Source organism: Podarcis gaigeae (assembly GCF_964106915.1).
Source record: "Podarcis gaigeae genome assembly, chromosome: 1".
Classification (NCBI taxonomy): Eukaryota; Metazoa; Chordata; class Lepidosauria; order Squamata; family Lacertidae; genus Podarcis; species Podarcis gaigeae.
Window position 1 is genome coordinate 87,561,195 of NC_139678.1, and position 16,182 is coordinate 87,577,376.

Below are 16,182 nucleotides of genomic sequence, written 5' to 3' on the forward strand. Positions count from 1 at the left end.
CCTTCCTTTTTCTTTCTTTTTTGCCTTGCACTTTGAGTGGCTTTGTTGTTTTCCATCTTATAAAAACTCATGGCTGCCAGGATTAGAGCTAAGAAGAGAAGGTTTGCAGATCTTATCACCACAGAGATGGGATCTGCAAACACAACCTCCGCAGCAGGATATCTTTATGTAGGAAGGAGGCCAAATTTACAAACACTGTGAGGCCTGAATCTGAGTGTCTTGCCTGCAGTCTTGTGCAGAACCTCCCATCCTCTGACATGGTAGCAGCACACACCAAAAAGCTGTAGTGGGAGCCAGAGTCTTTATAACTTTGTGGTAAAAAAGTCATGAATCAGGATAGCTTTGCCCCTTTGCAGTTGTGGGTTTGTAGGGGTGCTGTAGAATTACAGAGTTGGAAAAGTCCTGGAAGAGATCTGTGCCAAATTATCATTTCAATAGGTACCACTTTGTGGTGAAAATTGCATGAGCGTGATTAATTTGCACCTGTGTTGTTATGTAAATAGCAGTCGATGGGAAGTCTGAATGGTCTCAGGTTGGTGGGGTGGGCAATGAGAAACTTTAATTCTTTCTCACCCTGCCCTAGTTCTGACACAAATCACTTCTTGAAAGCTCATATTTGAAATTTAACAGAATCCTCCACCGGTACCCATGGTTATTCGTTTATCTCAGGGGTCCTCAAACTACGATCCATGGGCCAGATCCGGCCCTCCAGGGTCTGGAACCCAGCTCGCCCAGCAATTGCAGAACCCAGCATTGTCTCATGAGTCTATAGCAAAAATAAGTATGGCAATCGCGGCTCACCAACCTCCTCCGGCAGGCGCCCGGCATCTCCGTTGGCTCAAGACACGCCTGGTGTATGCATTGCCATCTCCCATCCACTTCTCCAGCGTCAGCATCATAGGTGAGCAGTGTGCAGCCTCTTCCTCCTTACTGCTTCTGCCACCGCCACCCGTCAATGAAGGAGCAGCAGCCCCGGCTGTGGAATTGGCTGCCCAGCCCCAACTTGGCTTGCCAAAAAGCCCCTGCCTTCCACCACGATGCTGAATCAGTCATTGGGCGCCTTCCTCGCCATTCATGTGCAGCTGCTGGGGGAGCCCGAAGAGCCCGAGGACCCTGCTGTTGGGGATGGGTGGTGAGGAAGGGGATGTGACACTTCCAGGGAGCAGGGCCAGCTCTGAGCTCAGCCAGGGAAAGGGTGGGTCTTGTCCCTTTTGGGGGGCAGCCCTGAAGTTGTGCAAGACCGACCAGGGCCTTCTCAAGGCGCGACCTTTGCGCCTAACTGTGAGGATCGTCTAGTGGATAAAGATGTGAAAGATTCTGCACATTTGACATTGGAGATGCTAAAATATGGTCAAAAGAGAGGTCTCCCCACCCTTGGGTAGGGTCAGCAATGCAAATTCTGCTTTGCTTCCAGTGTTGGAGGCAGGAATGGTTCATAGAACCATAGAATTGTAAAGTTGGAAGGGACCCTAAGGTTCATCTAGTGAGGATGTTTTCCCTGTTTGTTGTGCACCACAAATAAAATATGTGCAGTGTGCATAGGAATTTGTTCATATTTTTTTCCAAACAATAGTCTGGCCCCCAACAGTGTCTGAGGGACAGTGAAGTGCCCCCCTGTTTAAAAAGTTTGAGCACCCCTGGTTTAGATGATGGATGGGTAGATAGGAAAGCATTGCTATATGCATAATCCATGTCACTGTTAGCATCTGGTGTAGTGAGCTAGAGGCACAGAACCACTCTCTCAACATCAGCATCACTACCACTTTAGAGACACGTCTAGGATGGGGCAGGTAGATAGCAAAGACAGAAGACTGTATATACACTGTATTGGTTGCAGCCATGAGTCCACACAGACGCAGTCTTGCTACCAGAAGGTGTGTAATGAGTTTTTTAATAAAATAAAATAAAATAAAATTGCAAGCTACATGGAATATTATAAAGCATCAGAGAAGACCAAATAAAGCAAACTTTAAAAATACTCCCATTTTACTGATGGGGAACAGGAGCTGAGAGTATATCTTCCAAGACCACACAATCAGTTCAGGGATGAACTTGTATTTCAGTCTGCATTTCCTAGTTCCAAATCAATTTTTGAGTTTCAGTACCAAGCACTATGTCCATTCCCTTCAGCACTTTAGTCAAGTCAGCAGTCTTTTACATTTTGCAAATGTTGCTTTCCTACACATATCCATGCCAGAAAAATATCCAGGTTCTCAGCAGCTTTGTTTCTTTCTGTGTGGATAATTTGGCAGGATCAATATCCAGAAATCTCTGGAGGATTTCCCCCCCCCCCAGGTTGGGTGGCATTGGACAATATTTTGGAGTTGGGCTGGGAAGGGAAGGCAAAGACAACACAGCAGCAAAGAGAAAAAAGAGCTTTTCCAGATGTTCTTCTCTGGATAGCAAGCTCACCTGGATGTCACACAAGGAAATAGGCTTAGAAAAGACCCAGCAGTAATGAGGAGAGCACACAGTCCGTTGGCTGGGTCAGGGCCTGTTCCCATGGATGCAACAAGTTTATGGGACAAAGCAGGAGAGATACATATTTGCAACAAATGTGTGTGTCCTGCTTCGCCCCATAAACTCCTTGCATCCATGGGAACGGGCCCTCACCATTGTTGCAAATGTCTGAGAACAGGAAACAAGCTATAAGGGGAAGCGCTGGAAAGGGAAGGGAACATGGTTTCTTTTGTGTATACTGCCTCTTTAAGAGCCAAGCCAGGGAGACTCTCTAAGCACAGTAACTTCCCAAGCTGCTTCTGCTGAGGGGTGTCATAAGGGAACCCCATCATTAATGGGATGCTCCATTTTATTCTGTTGCAGAGATGTTGGACATGGCCATCTAGGATTTTTTAAAAATAAAAATTAAGCGACTTATAAATGCTTTAAAATAAACAAATAATGCTAGTTGATAGTCTAATGGGTGGTATTTTCCACTTCCCTTGCTTAAAATGTCTTCGAAAAACTGTGGGTTGTCTCCAACAACGTTATGCTCAGAATAGTCCCATTGAAACTGATGGACCTGAGTTCATCATGTGTCAGAAGCAGGCATCAGGAACAGGTCAGCAATAACTCACACAGCTTCAATGAAGTTAACTCTTTATTCAAAGGAAAAAAAGCGTCTCAGAAGGTGGAGCCTTGAGAGCACAGCAATTCTTCGTAGAACTTGCCCCCATGAGGCAGTTGTGAAGACAAAAGGTCTCTGCCTTCTCACAGCTCCCTAAGTCAGTTTCCTCCTCCCCTGGTTCCTTCCCAAACAATCTGAGGCTCTGTCCTCTTGCCTGACTTTGCTTTGCCCTCTTCATACCTCTTCAGGTTCTTCAGACCAGGAGTGGAGCTGGTTGAAGCAGGTGGTGGAGTCAGCCTGGCTTCCTCACCAGTGTAGCTCATTGTTGCCTCTTGGCCACTGCTTTCTCTCCAGCCTCCTCTTCTGCCTCTGGTTCTGGCCTGCTCTCTTCCACAGAGACTTTCTGCTCACTAAACCCTGTTACCTCTTCAACTTCCATCACCTCCTCTTCTCCCTCTGATCACTCATTGTCATCTCACCACCAATCCCCTGGCTCTGAGCCTCCTTCCCTTGGGCGTTCCCCAGCTGGTACCTCTCACCACCTCTCTACACCCAGCCAGTAAATGGATGCCCATTAACTTAAATGGGTTTACTCTGAATAGGGCATCATTTTTCCCAAAATGACGTATTTAAATACATTCCTCTTTTGTCACAAGATCATATATTTTATATCAATGCACACATTTCTAAACTTGCCTTGCTCTTGGTTTGGAAAAAAAGGTTTTGACCTGAAAGCTGGATTGCAAAATTCCAAGGTGTATGACACTTCAAGAATAATTACATTCTGACCTGCACGTTTGTCTGGGAGTGGGGGTTAGGCCTGTTTGCAGTGGAATGAGCAGAAACTGATTTTATCAAGCATCCCTAGAGCTAGAATCTGGCCCTCGTGTACAGTGCAAGATGATGTCCCTTCACCAGTGTTTAAAGTTCGATCTCTCGGACGGACTAGCCAGGTTCTATAAGGGGAATGGGAATAGGGAGGACGTCTTGCCTCAGGCAACAGTAACTGCCTGGGACAGGAGCTACTAAGGGCTTATTCTCTGTCTGTCACTGGACATCATCACTCACCAGTCTTGGCACAGAATGCACACTCTAGTGAGACTGAACCAATGGAAGGGATCCTGTGCTCTGCCATGAGCCCTGTTGCCACACCCTCCCTGTTTTTTGTTATCTTTTCTTTACTAGCAGTTGTTAACTACTCTGAAGCATCTTTTTTTCCATGTTGGTTACCCCTCTACCAACAGTTTGTTACAACAGCTTCCTCATTAAAATTAAGGAGCAGGAAAACCAAACCTCAATTCCTGTCATTAAACATTTGTAAGCTGTGGGGAAAGTCAGATGGCATCGGACTCCTGTGGTTCTGGACCCATCTCTGCAGTAAACATTGCTTTTTAAAAAGTGCTTTTTTTGGAGGAATAGTTTACATACACAACATTTCTATAGATTAATAAAGGTAGAGTAGATGGAGATTCTGAATGACAGATGTAGGTCTGGGAATGTAGTCTTAACATCTTTTAAAACTTATTTGTGGCTTACATACTTCCTAGCTAGCAGCTGAAATGTGGTTTGAGAACATCCGTTCATGAATATTTGTCCATAGAATTGACCTTGTTTTCAAAACTTTTCATTGCTCGAGAAAATTTCTTTGCCATTCTCCAAATGGTTGAAAATCATGAGTCATGACTACATTTTTAATATAATTTAAAAAAAACAGGGTTCTCTTTATTTGCCTTTCCATTTTTGAGCATTTATGAGACAAGATAGACATCTGAAAAGCCAAATTAATTTCTTCTTTTTTAAAAAAAAGATGAAAGAACTATAAATTGGCACAGATTTTCCCCCAGTAACGTCATAACTACATGTTTAAAAACAGAAATCAAACAAAACAAAAATACTCTACAAAAGTGCAATGACTAGTACATCAAGCAACCATAAAATAAAATTTATTTTTATTGGATTCTTACAGCTCAAATGAACTGAAATTTGTGTACAAAAAAACCAGTACAAAGATAGACAAGGAGAAATCTGTTTTCTCTTTTACTTAAAACAAACAAATAAATATCAGCCATGGGGGAGGCTGAATTGTCCTGAAGTGATGGGAAGGGGATACACCTTTTCCTATTGGAAAAATCATGTTGGTATCCACATAGTTTCCCCAACAGGGTAGATAGCAGTTGCTAGCTGGGTGGGAATGGGGACTTAGATCAGGAAAATGATGGAGGGTGGGAGAGAGAAGATTAGCCCACCCTGAATGCTCCAGTCCTGATCCAATCCACTCTGCTTTTCCTTTGAAAAGGGAAATTTTGGAAGGTTCCGTCATAGGTTCCCTCATCTCATCTGCTCCTGACATTAAGACAGGGCAATAGTTAATATTTATTTATTTCATGCCTGTATAAACCCAGCTGGCTGAGGCAACCAGACAACACAGGCTAGAAACAAGCCAGGATGGTTGCTGCTGAGGAGCTGGCTTGGGAGGACCATATGGAGTGAGTGTGGAGGCCTGCTGCTCATGGATTCTGTCATCTGAAGCAGCTATCTAATGTAAGGGCTGGCCCTGGAAACCACAATAGCTGAGAAAGAACTGGAGTTTCTTTTAGTTCACTATTGTTGGTCTCTAGATAAGGGGTGAGGAGCCTGTGACCCGCCAAATGTTGTTGGACTCCTACTCCTATCAGCCTCAGCCAGCGTGGCTAATAGCCAGGGGTGATGGGAGTTGCACTCCAGCAATATCCAGAGAGTCACAGGTTCTGCTTCCATGGCTGAGTTTACTCAAGCCCTGATGCCTCACGATGAGTTCTACTGCTTTGGATCAATCGGTCTTGTTCCCATCTCATCAGTGGTCCATCCAGTTTTGATAGCTCCATTACCCTTTCACCTTGAAGCTTTCAGGAACTCCCTGAGTATCAGTCATTGAAGGGGCAAGACACAGGGCTCATACATGCTTCCATTTGCCCCACCACTTTTCCCCGGAGAAACTGACGGTTTAGCGCTGAATCGGAACAAATGGCAATCAAGTTTTCTGCTAAAGAGCGGGTTTTCCAGGAGAAAGAGGTTGGCCAAATGCAAAACCACTCAAACACATGCCTGGAAAGTGGACAACCACTCAGATCCATGCTTTCTAGGCATGGGACAAGCGAAAGTGTGGACGAGCCCATAATAATGCTCACTTACTTCCAGCCTTGTGTAAGGTTTGCTGTATGAATCTTTCTCCTTCTTCAAGAGGCCTAGGCTGATACTGAATCATTACAGGAAACAAAATGGAGGTGCGTTCTGCACCACATAGCCAGGCAGTGTTGGAACGTGGCAACTTGCCATCCTTAGGTTTTCTGTTTCAGAGACCCCTATCCTTTTCTACTGTGCATCATACCTTCCACAAACATTTGTTACTGCCAATTGCCTAACTAGGCCTCTTGATGCATCTCATGTGTTTGCAGCTCTGCATTAAAACAAAAACAACAAAAAAGCCACCCTCTCCTTGAGACTTGAGGCAAGTTTGCTTGTACGTTACCACAGCAACTGGGGAAGCAGCCTTCTAAGATTGCTGCCTGAGTCCTCAACCACTTTAATAGCCTTATTGGCAAAGCCCATAGCCCACAATGATATAACCAGAGCCTTTGAGAGGAATGGCCTCCTTTTAATGAGGAAAACTCCTGCTCGCTCACAACTGTTAATGTCGTAAAGGGGCAATTTTTATGGCAAAGCCTGAAATAAATAATTAAACCTTAAAAGCTCCCCCATTTTAACGTGCGGCCAGCTAGATCTGCAAAAATCCAGGGCTGCCAATTATTTTAACAGTTCCAACCTGTTCCTCTAGCGCACACCCTCCTCCCTCTCCCACGGGGGAAAGGGGAGCGTTTCTGATTAGCTCTTCAGAAAGGGAAGGAAACATGTTAGGAGCTTTCATGCAGAGTTGCGCCATTCAATTGTCTTGAGAAAACAACAAATCATTGCCCACAGATGAAAGATTGAACAGGTGCTGCTTGACTTTGTATAGCAGCAGGAGCAACGCAACGGCCTCTGATCGCAACTACTGTTTGGGGGGGACGTTCTTCTCTGCCCTTTACTGTAGCTGAGGGATCCTCATCAGCCTGTCCCAGCAGTTTTCCTTTTAAAGGAGTCATTCTGTGGCTTGTGGTTGCTCAGGGTAGATTTTGAAAACAGGCCACTCATTATGTGAAACATTACACATTTGGTTTCATGGGCATGTCAGCTTTTCCAACATGCCTTATGAATGAGTTTTACAAAAACCTGACACCTCCTGTGATTGTTTCTGGGGATGCTGCCACTGGATTGCCCATCACCTTTTTTTGTTCCATGTTATTTTACAGAGCTGGACATCAGCAGAGGGTAGGGTTGCCACCTTTGGTCGAGCAAAATAAAGGACAGGTTGGGCAAAATAGGAGACAGCTTGGCGGTGGGGGGGGGAACAGGACTGGGCAGCTAAAAATGACTTTACCTGGTGCAAAAATGACTTCAAAGCAACCCATTACAATGGCACACATTCTACAACAAATGAGCACAACACAACCAAATGTATTGCGATACCTTAAAGACCAACAGTTTTATTGCAGCATAAGCTTTTGTGGAAAACAGTCAGATGCAGCTGACAAAGTAGACTTCAGTGCTCAATAGTGCATGCTGCAGTGTCAATTAGGCTTTGAGGTGCACTTGAATGAAAAAAACAAAAACAAAACTACGATCCACAAAACAACTTATTTATTAAATATGCTTATAGTCTGTTTTTATTCCATAATAGGACTCTGTGTACATGGGATTTCTCAGTGGTCTTCCATCCAGGCATTGACCAGCCCCAAAGAACTGCTCAGCTTCCAGTTTTGGGACTTCCCAGATGCATCTGACTAGCCACCATGGTTACAAACTGCACCGCTAGAGATGCTAGTTTAGGTCTGTTCCAGCATGGTTCTTTTTCAATCCTTAACCTGCCCACATGCCACTGAGACGTCACACGCGTGCTCTGAATTGACAAAAATTGTGCAAGGTAGGTAAGATTTCATCATCCAGAGCCAACAAGGTTGTGGGAACCACTTACAGTCATATCACAAACAGCTACCCTTGAAATCTGATTTGTGTGTGCACACAACTCAAGCTATCTGCTGCATCTGTTGTCTCCCAACCAATCTCTTGAGCACTTTGTGTACATTTGCAGCATTCTTTGCTACCAGAAACGGACATGGGGTTTATCATGTGTGCACAGCAAGAGAGCAGACATGACACAACGAGGCTAAGAAGCTCCAGTCAGAACAATTTCAGAAGGTCAGACACAAAGCGCAAAGCCACATTCAGGGTTAGTGCTTTATTGTGTTGTAGCTCTTGCTGTAAAATAACCTCAAAATTAGCTCCAGCTGCTGGCATATTTCATCCCTTTGGTCTGTTTCGTATCTGGGAGAAAGGAAGGAAATAGCCACTTTTAAACACTGTTCCCTCTCTTCTCTCTCTCCACCCCCCCCCCACACACCCTGCCTGTGTTCTCTTTACTGCGGGGATATCATGAAACCAAGGCCACAGTCTTCCCACTGGCCCACTGTAATTTTTAATGCTTCCTGCAGGGTTATCCATAAAAAAGCAACATGGAAACATAATGCTTGAAATGAGAGACATTACTGACATCAAGGTGATGGGAAGGAGCAATCAGGTGATGCCTTCGTGCCACCATGTCATGACATCATAATGGGCAAGTACTGAGGAATCTAGAAGTCTACAAGGCTCTGAATATCCTGCAGACTTCGTTACCTAACAACACAGGGCTAGGAAGACTGCTTTTCCAGAATTTCATTTTAGTATTTAAAGAAGAAGAAAGTTTCTAGCCACATAACTGGTGAGAAATGTGGGATGGACCTGTTTCATGGGGTAGTTATAAACAGAACTGTGTAGCATTGTCTTCCACAGAAGCAGAGTATGTTGCAGCTACAGAAGCATGAAGAGAGGTTGCCTTGCTCACCAACCCAAATAGTTTTATATTAACATGTATCAGATTCGTGTGTGTATTCTTTAAGAGGGATTCAAAGGGATTTTTAACCAGGAAGGCATCTTTAGTAGTAGAATTCAGACGAGTCAGCAACAAGCTGATCGCTGCATAAACTTACAAAGGGGATTGTTTAACTCTGCTAAAGTAAACCTTCCCACAAGAAAACTGTGGAAAAGATACAGGTAGTAAGTTAATGAGATTTATAGTTTCCCCTGTGTCGAAGGCTTAGGGTGTGAAACTGCAGCTTTTTAAAATGTTCCCTGAATTATAGATAAGAGCTATAAATATTACAGGTGTGCATAGGCCTCCAGATGGGCATTGCATGGATGCACTATGCTCTTAATTTCTTCAATCTGTGATGGAGATTCTGAGCTCCTCTGAGTGCAGCTCTTCCTCCATGGGAAAGAGAGGTACCACTGTTGATTTGCATAGAGGAAGGGGTGCACGTGCAGAAAAATCCCCATGGGAAAAAATGGGGCGTAGTAAATGTCAGACATATCTAAGAAGGACTCTGCTACTCATAGTAAACACAACATCCCCTCACAGAATCCACAGCAGACTGAACAAGGAAAAGAGCAAATTTTACAACACTCCAATGATGCCTAAACTTGAGTTTGGGAGAGCTTTAAGGAGAAAGAGTCCTGCAATATGAAGTAGCCAGCACCAGAGAGACACTTCCTTTGCCATGCATAGCATCCCTGTATTGGTTCATGGAAGGGACTGTGAAAAGCACCCTCTTTGTCTAGACAAGGAATAACGGTAGGAAGCAGCCTTTTGTTAAAGTATGATGCATTCAAGGTACCTAAGGTGACAGCAAACATTTTGAATAGTGCCTAGAAGAGAAAATATACTGTCTGAAACAAAAATAAGAAGCCCCTCTCAATCATTGTCATCTCATCCTCCCTCCCTCTCTGGCACAATTTTCCTCTGTCTCTGTTAGGAGCCTTTTGGCTAGTAAACATGAAGGATCAAGCTGGATGAAATTAGCAAAGCCACCAGTGACTTGTAACTCTTTGTTTCTTCTTGGCCAGTTCTTCTTTTAGTTTACCTGAATATTTGAGTTTGCCTGAATATTTGAGTTTGCCTGAATTCATTTCAGCTGCAGAATATGGAGGCAAGGCCTGCTCACAAAGTTATTATATGAGCACAATGGGGACAGAAAGGCTGAGCAAATCCACAGGCTGCGAGAAGAGGCAGAGACAATATCTTAGATCTTAGATTGGTTCTTTCAAGGAAGCCTGTGGTGTGGTGCTCTTGTAATGTTTTCCTTTTAAAATCCATATTTTATTTCATTCCTACGCTTCCAATAAACCAACAAAAAGCTGGACAGACAATATGACCAGAAGAACTTGGGGATGCATTCATATAACTGGACAAAGAAGGAAGAAAAGAAAAGGAAATCAGGGAGGGGAAGAAGGAAGACGGGGGAGAGGCCAGAGCAATGTATGGCAGAAACAAATCCATCAGGGCTTTTTGACCCATATGAGGGATGATGGGATTTCAGTAGATGTACACAGTTATATGAAACTGCCATAGAAAATGGTTCAGAAACTTCAGCTGATGCAGAATACAGATTCCCACGTGCGAATGGGGGCCAGACTGGCCACATCTGCACTATATATTTGAAGCTGCAGCAAACCACTTTAAACCACCATGGCTTTTCCCAGGGAATTCTGGAAACTAGTTTGTAAAGGGTGCTGAGTATTGTTAAGAGACTTCTATTTCCACTCAGAGAGCTATAATTCTCAGAGTGGTTTAACAATCCCTAGGGAACCCTGGGAATTGTCATCCTATCTCTAACCCCTTTTTCTTCTCCCTCCTGCAGCTCTTGTGCAGCCTTAAAATCTGTTGTTAGCTGCTGAGTCGCCTTCTAGAGCAAATTGATGGAGGTCACGGGTGGAGAAGAAGAGAGGAAAATCTTAATGCATGAGTGAAACTACTCTCATGCAGTGTTGAATGCAACTTTCTAGTTAACTTTCTCAGTGTTGGGGTGCTAGTGCGTGCCTAATACACTAACAGTGAGTGTTTGCCTAATACAATAACAGCTGGGTCTCATTTATCTTTGCATATAGTAATGAAATCAATCCACTGGTCGATGTTGTTCTTGTTATCCTCCACTAAATTGCTATGCATTTATTCATTTACAAGCTGGTTTACACTGAATTCAGTGGGGCTTACTTCCAAGGAAGTGAGCATAAGATTGCAGTCATGTGGGGCACATTTACTCACAAGTAACTTCCACTGTGTTTAATGGGGATTACCCTAGTAAGAGCGTTTATGCTTGTGACCTTAGTTCCCCTTTCGTAGCCTCTCTGCCAAAATGGCAATAATCATGACTCATTAGTGAGATGTATCCTTAATTGTCACATTTAGCCTGATTCTTGTCCAGTTTACTCTTGAGATGTGAGCCTTATCAAGAAGAAAACATATTTTATCCATAAGTCTTTTATATGTGACATCTAGTCGTGGGACCAGTGGATCGTTGAAGGTTTTATACCATTTGGCTGCGAAGTCCTCCAGCCCAGGTGCTTTACCAGTTTTGTCGTTTTTAATTGTGTTTTCTATTTCCTCCACTTGCAGAGGCCTCTGAAGCATCTGTGCTTGTGCCTCTAATAGCCGTGGGAGCTGAACTTTATTCAGGAAAGCATAAATTGCTTCTTGTGTTGATTCTCTCTCAGGAGTGTATAATTTTGAATAAAAGGGTCTAAGTACATTATTAAGCTCAGTTATTTTGGTGTGCTATTTATTCTCAGTGATCCTCAGTAGAGAAGTATATGCTGAGCATCAAGCTTACCTCCATTTGTGAGCTAACAGGTCGGCCAGTCTGCTATCTTCCATACATTTGTTTCATGCAAAGGAACCTGGCCTTTATCTGTACAAATTTTATTAATTCCATATTCTTGCTATTGCATTCTTCAGAAGTTCAAGGGAGGATGAAGCAGCACTGACTTTTACAGCTTTCAGCTTTCTGCTCCCCCAGTTTGATTGCATTTTGAATTATACCTTTTCTTTTTGTAAGACTCATATGCAATTACTCTCCCTCTGATGTATCTTTTAAAGGGGCCCCATAGTATTATTTTGGAAGATCTGGAAGCCCTGGAACTTTAATCTCAAAGAACTGTTTGGTTTTATTTAGCAGTTTGATTTTAAGCACCTCATTATCTAGGAAAGAAACATTCAATTTCCAGGTTGCTTTAGATGGCGTTTACATGATAAACCCAGCATCATTTTGATTCACAATGATACAAATGCCAAAAGTTTTTTAAAATGGGTTCATTTCCTTTATTTCATTTGTACTCATTTACCATTCAGTTTTGGGCAGAGGGGCTTCACTTCTCCAGTGCCAGTGAAATTGATTTGGTAACCACCTCCAGCCTGCCATTGTTGCATTTTCCCACAATATCTTGGACATTACAACATTCCAGGGCATTCCAGGAATGAACATGATGGCTGCTGGAAACAGCTCTGCCATCACAACCACCACATGCAGAAGCTAAAATAATAGGAAAGGAAAGGAAACTGGGAGGGGGGAAGTAACAAAACTGAATGTAACAAAACAAGTGTAATTTCAATGAATAATGAAAGAAATTGGGGGCCATGAACTCAGATGTCCATAACAGCTCATGGGACAAACAACAACTCATCACTGTTCTTCAAGAGTGGGCTGGAGATAAATGGATAAGTGATTTTAAGGAATGAAGGAAGGAAAATAAAGGTTTTTTTATAGCAAAAATGAATTTTATTGTGCACCTCTTGTAATACTAGCATGCTGCACACTAGGAAACAATCTAAGAGGAATCAGTTGTGATGTAGTGAAAAGAGAAAGTAAAGTTCCTTTTCTGTGAGATTCAACATTTACCATAGATCCTCTAGACCAGCCTCTTGGAAATGTGCCTGGATGCATCTTCTAATCTCAATTAGCATAAAATTCTTGCCCATGGATGGGTCTATTAACTTATTCCAATTTCCACCATTTATAAAACTACCCAGTGTTAACTTGAACACTTTGGAGGAGGAACTCAACAATGCATTGGGCTGTGTAATGAGGATTTGTAAAAGCCTCAGACAAGGCATAGAATCTGGGGCAGAGGTATTTGTAGAGGACTTAGCATCTATTTCCCTACCTAGTATGAATGGGGCTGTTTTCTTGCTTTCACTGCTGGTACCTGAATTCTGATGCTCCGGGAGAAAGATGTGTTGTTGTTTCTTCCCTTCTGAAGGCATTCGTGGATGGGCATCATACAAAAACAGTGTGACCCAGAAAAAATCTGTCAAGTATGTCATGCGATGGCTTCAGAGGGATTGTGCTGCTCTGCGAGCAGTCCTACCTGCCTCTTCCCAAAAAAGTTATATTGTGGTAACCGAGGGCATATTGCCTTCATGCAGGAGCAGGTCCACAGCCCATAAAGCCACAAGCTCTGGGCGTGTGTGCCTTTGTGCACAGGCATCTCCATAAATTTTGGTGCATTAAAACCTTCCATATGCTGGGGGTTGGGCTGTTTAATAAATTATTTTGTACTTGGCTGCAGGCCGAGCAAGAAGAACTGCTTGAGGAATCTTCTGTGCTGTGTTCAAAACCGCACCCTGATTGAGAGGCAAGTGCCAGGGTAGCTGGGAGAAAACATTCCCGATGAGAACAAGTGTTCGGGGTGTGGATGTTTTCCAGGCTTGCATCCGGCTGACCCATTTTAGGGCTGCTTGCAGCGTTGTGTTCGTATCGTTGAGGGCGATGTGCGCGATTTGAGGAACACAATGAAATCAAATAAAACAACAGCCCTTGGAGGACTTTAAGCAAGCCCGGCTCTTTTCCTCCTGGCACAAACCGAAAGGAAAGATCGCAACTTGCAAGGACCTTGTCAGTGTAAAGAATGCTAGTTTGCAGGCCATGGGAAGATATTAATTTTCCAGTTCCTGGCATATACAAGGCTAATGCAGAGAGAGAGAAGGATTAAGATGACCAAAAATAAAATGATCATAATGCCCAACACACACCCTAAAACAGAGCCTTGCTATTTAAGCATAGCTTGAACCTCAACTAAGAAGCATTATATGCTGGCTTGCTTGGGGGTTTTTTTGGGGGGGGAGTTAAAGGTACCTTAAAAACATATATTGTATAAGAGTTTATAAGGTGCAGACTGGCATGGAAAGTAACGGGCTCTATGTCCTTAGAGGTCTTTAAGAAGTTGTCTCCCTAGCAGGGATGTTGCAGCAGTGGATTTCCTGAACCAGCAATGGGTTAGACTCGATAATATTTGAGGTCCCTTCTGGCTTCTTGTCCTTATCATACTTTTCATTGGATTTGGGATACATATTCGAGATTGGGGGGTGGGGTGTATTTGAAAATCCAAACCCTATTAAGCTGGGCCTGTCTCAAAATGGGGCTCTTGTCCCATTGCCCCTGCTAGATCTCCTTTACTAGGAAACAAACAAAAAATACTTATTTTCGGAAACAGTGGGGTTGTCAGTGACAGAGGATTCCCATGAACTCAGGAAACAGCGCACAGGGCCTGCAGGGGCTCTCTTCAGTGGCAAACAACATGTAAAATACTAGGTCCCATTTATAAAGTGGTGGTTTTAATGGGTTAGGACCAGGTTACCTGGAAGAGCACCTTCTCCCATATATACTTACCAAATATTAAGATCTTCTTCAGAGGCCCTGCTCCAACTGCCCCTGCTGAACAAAGTGATGCAGCCAACCACCAGGGCCTTTTTGGTGATGGCACCTCAGTTATGGAAAAGTCTTCCCAGGAAGGTACACCTGGCACCATCCTTTCTGTTCACCCGGACCCTTTTAAATAAGTGCAGTGAGTTTTGTTTTGTTGTCCGTATGCTGATTTATCTTTTATGGCCTCATGCACTTTTTTCATGCTTATTGTCATCCACCCAGATAACTACGTGTTATAGAGGCACAGATGTATCATAAACAAATAATGAAGAATATTGTGGGGCTTGCTCTATCTTTCCTGGCAGAAAATGATGTTCCATGCATCATGTGCCAATGAGGGTGAGGCCCCACAGGGCTCTCCACTGTTCAGAAATGTAACATGGAGCCTCATTTCTTCCTAGGAATGATGAGACTTGCAGTCAACCCCGATGAACCCTGGAAGAAATAGACACCATCGTTGACATTTGCAGCCAATGAGAAGATCCACATGGCCTCTCTGGTGTTGGTTAGAGGATTGAACAGTTTCCACCCATTCCCTTTCTTTTGAGATAATGCTTTCTTTTCTTTTTAGCTTGGGGAAGGGGTCAGTGTCATAAGAAAGGAGATGCAAGGACTACAGTGGGCATTTTCATTCTTCCCATTGAAGCTTTTCAAGCGAGGAACTGGAAGTTCACTGAAAATCAGTTTCAGTGCAACCAGTAGGAATGAGCTGAATTCCAATTTTTCACAGGAACAAGACAGAGACTTTAAAAGACTCAAACTGTGTTTATGCACATGATTTATCAAGAGGAAAAGAGAAAGTTTATTGACTGTAGTCAAGAGATCTCCCCAGCATCACTGTGCTTGTCTTAACATCTTCAAAAACTAAAAGAAAGACAAAAACCACCAGCCTCATTTAGATAATAACCATAAACTACTGGCACGAGAAGGGTTCCTGATCTCAAAGCCTTCAACTACAACATAATGGTTGAAAACCGGAGATAAACTAGAATTTAGTGCTCAGAGATACATATGAACACAAAAGGTGAAGCCTCTGTTCAGTTTATGTTTTTTAGAGCAGAAACAATAAAAGAATAAAAAGGGTTTATACTTTGCTGCATCAGCATTCACAGCAACATTCCAAACCCTTCTGGAACCCTCCAGCAAATTCTGGGATCCACATTCTCCCAGATTGTGGGAGTTACATTACTAAATTAACATCCATTTTTCTTCTAGCACAACCTCCAGCTCCTTCTCAGCAGTGTTACCAGCTTGCCAATTATCTCTTTGTTTTTTAATTGTGCCTTTGACCTTTTTTCTTTTTTGCTCTGCATAACATTCCACATTAACCTTGGGTAAATGGCATGTTTTGCTTTCTTGACAAATTAATGTCTAAATAATTTGGAATTCTAAAGTTCTACTTCTTCTTATCTCTCTCTTCAAATCAGAAAGCCTTTCCTCTTTAGAAATATTCAAAATGAAAAA

At 43.1% G+C, this 16,182-nt stretch overlaps 2 long non-coding RNA genes across 2 annotated transcripts in view; one reads left to right on the plus strand and one right to left on the minus strand.

The window, feature by feature from the left end:
• Nucleotides 1-16,182, minus strand: part of LOC310825462 — a 369,060-nt gene that overhangs the window by 162,202 nt on the left and 190,676 nt on the right. The gene's annotated exons all lie outside the window — the stretch shown is intronic.
• On the plus strand, nt 8,587-11,778 carry LOC310852688. The gene is made up of 3 exons (XR_014568345.1): nt 8,587-8,903; nt 9,600-10,496; nt 11,634-11,778. It is a non-coding gene; the product is annotated as an uncharacterized lncRNA (long non-coding RNA).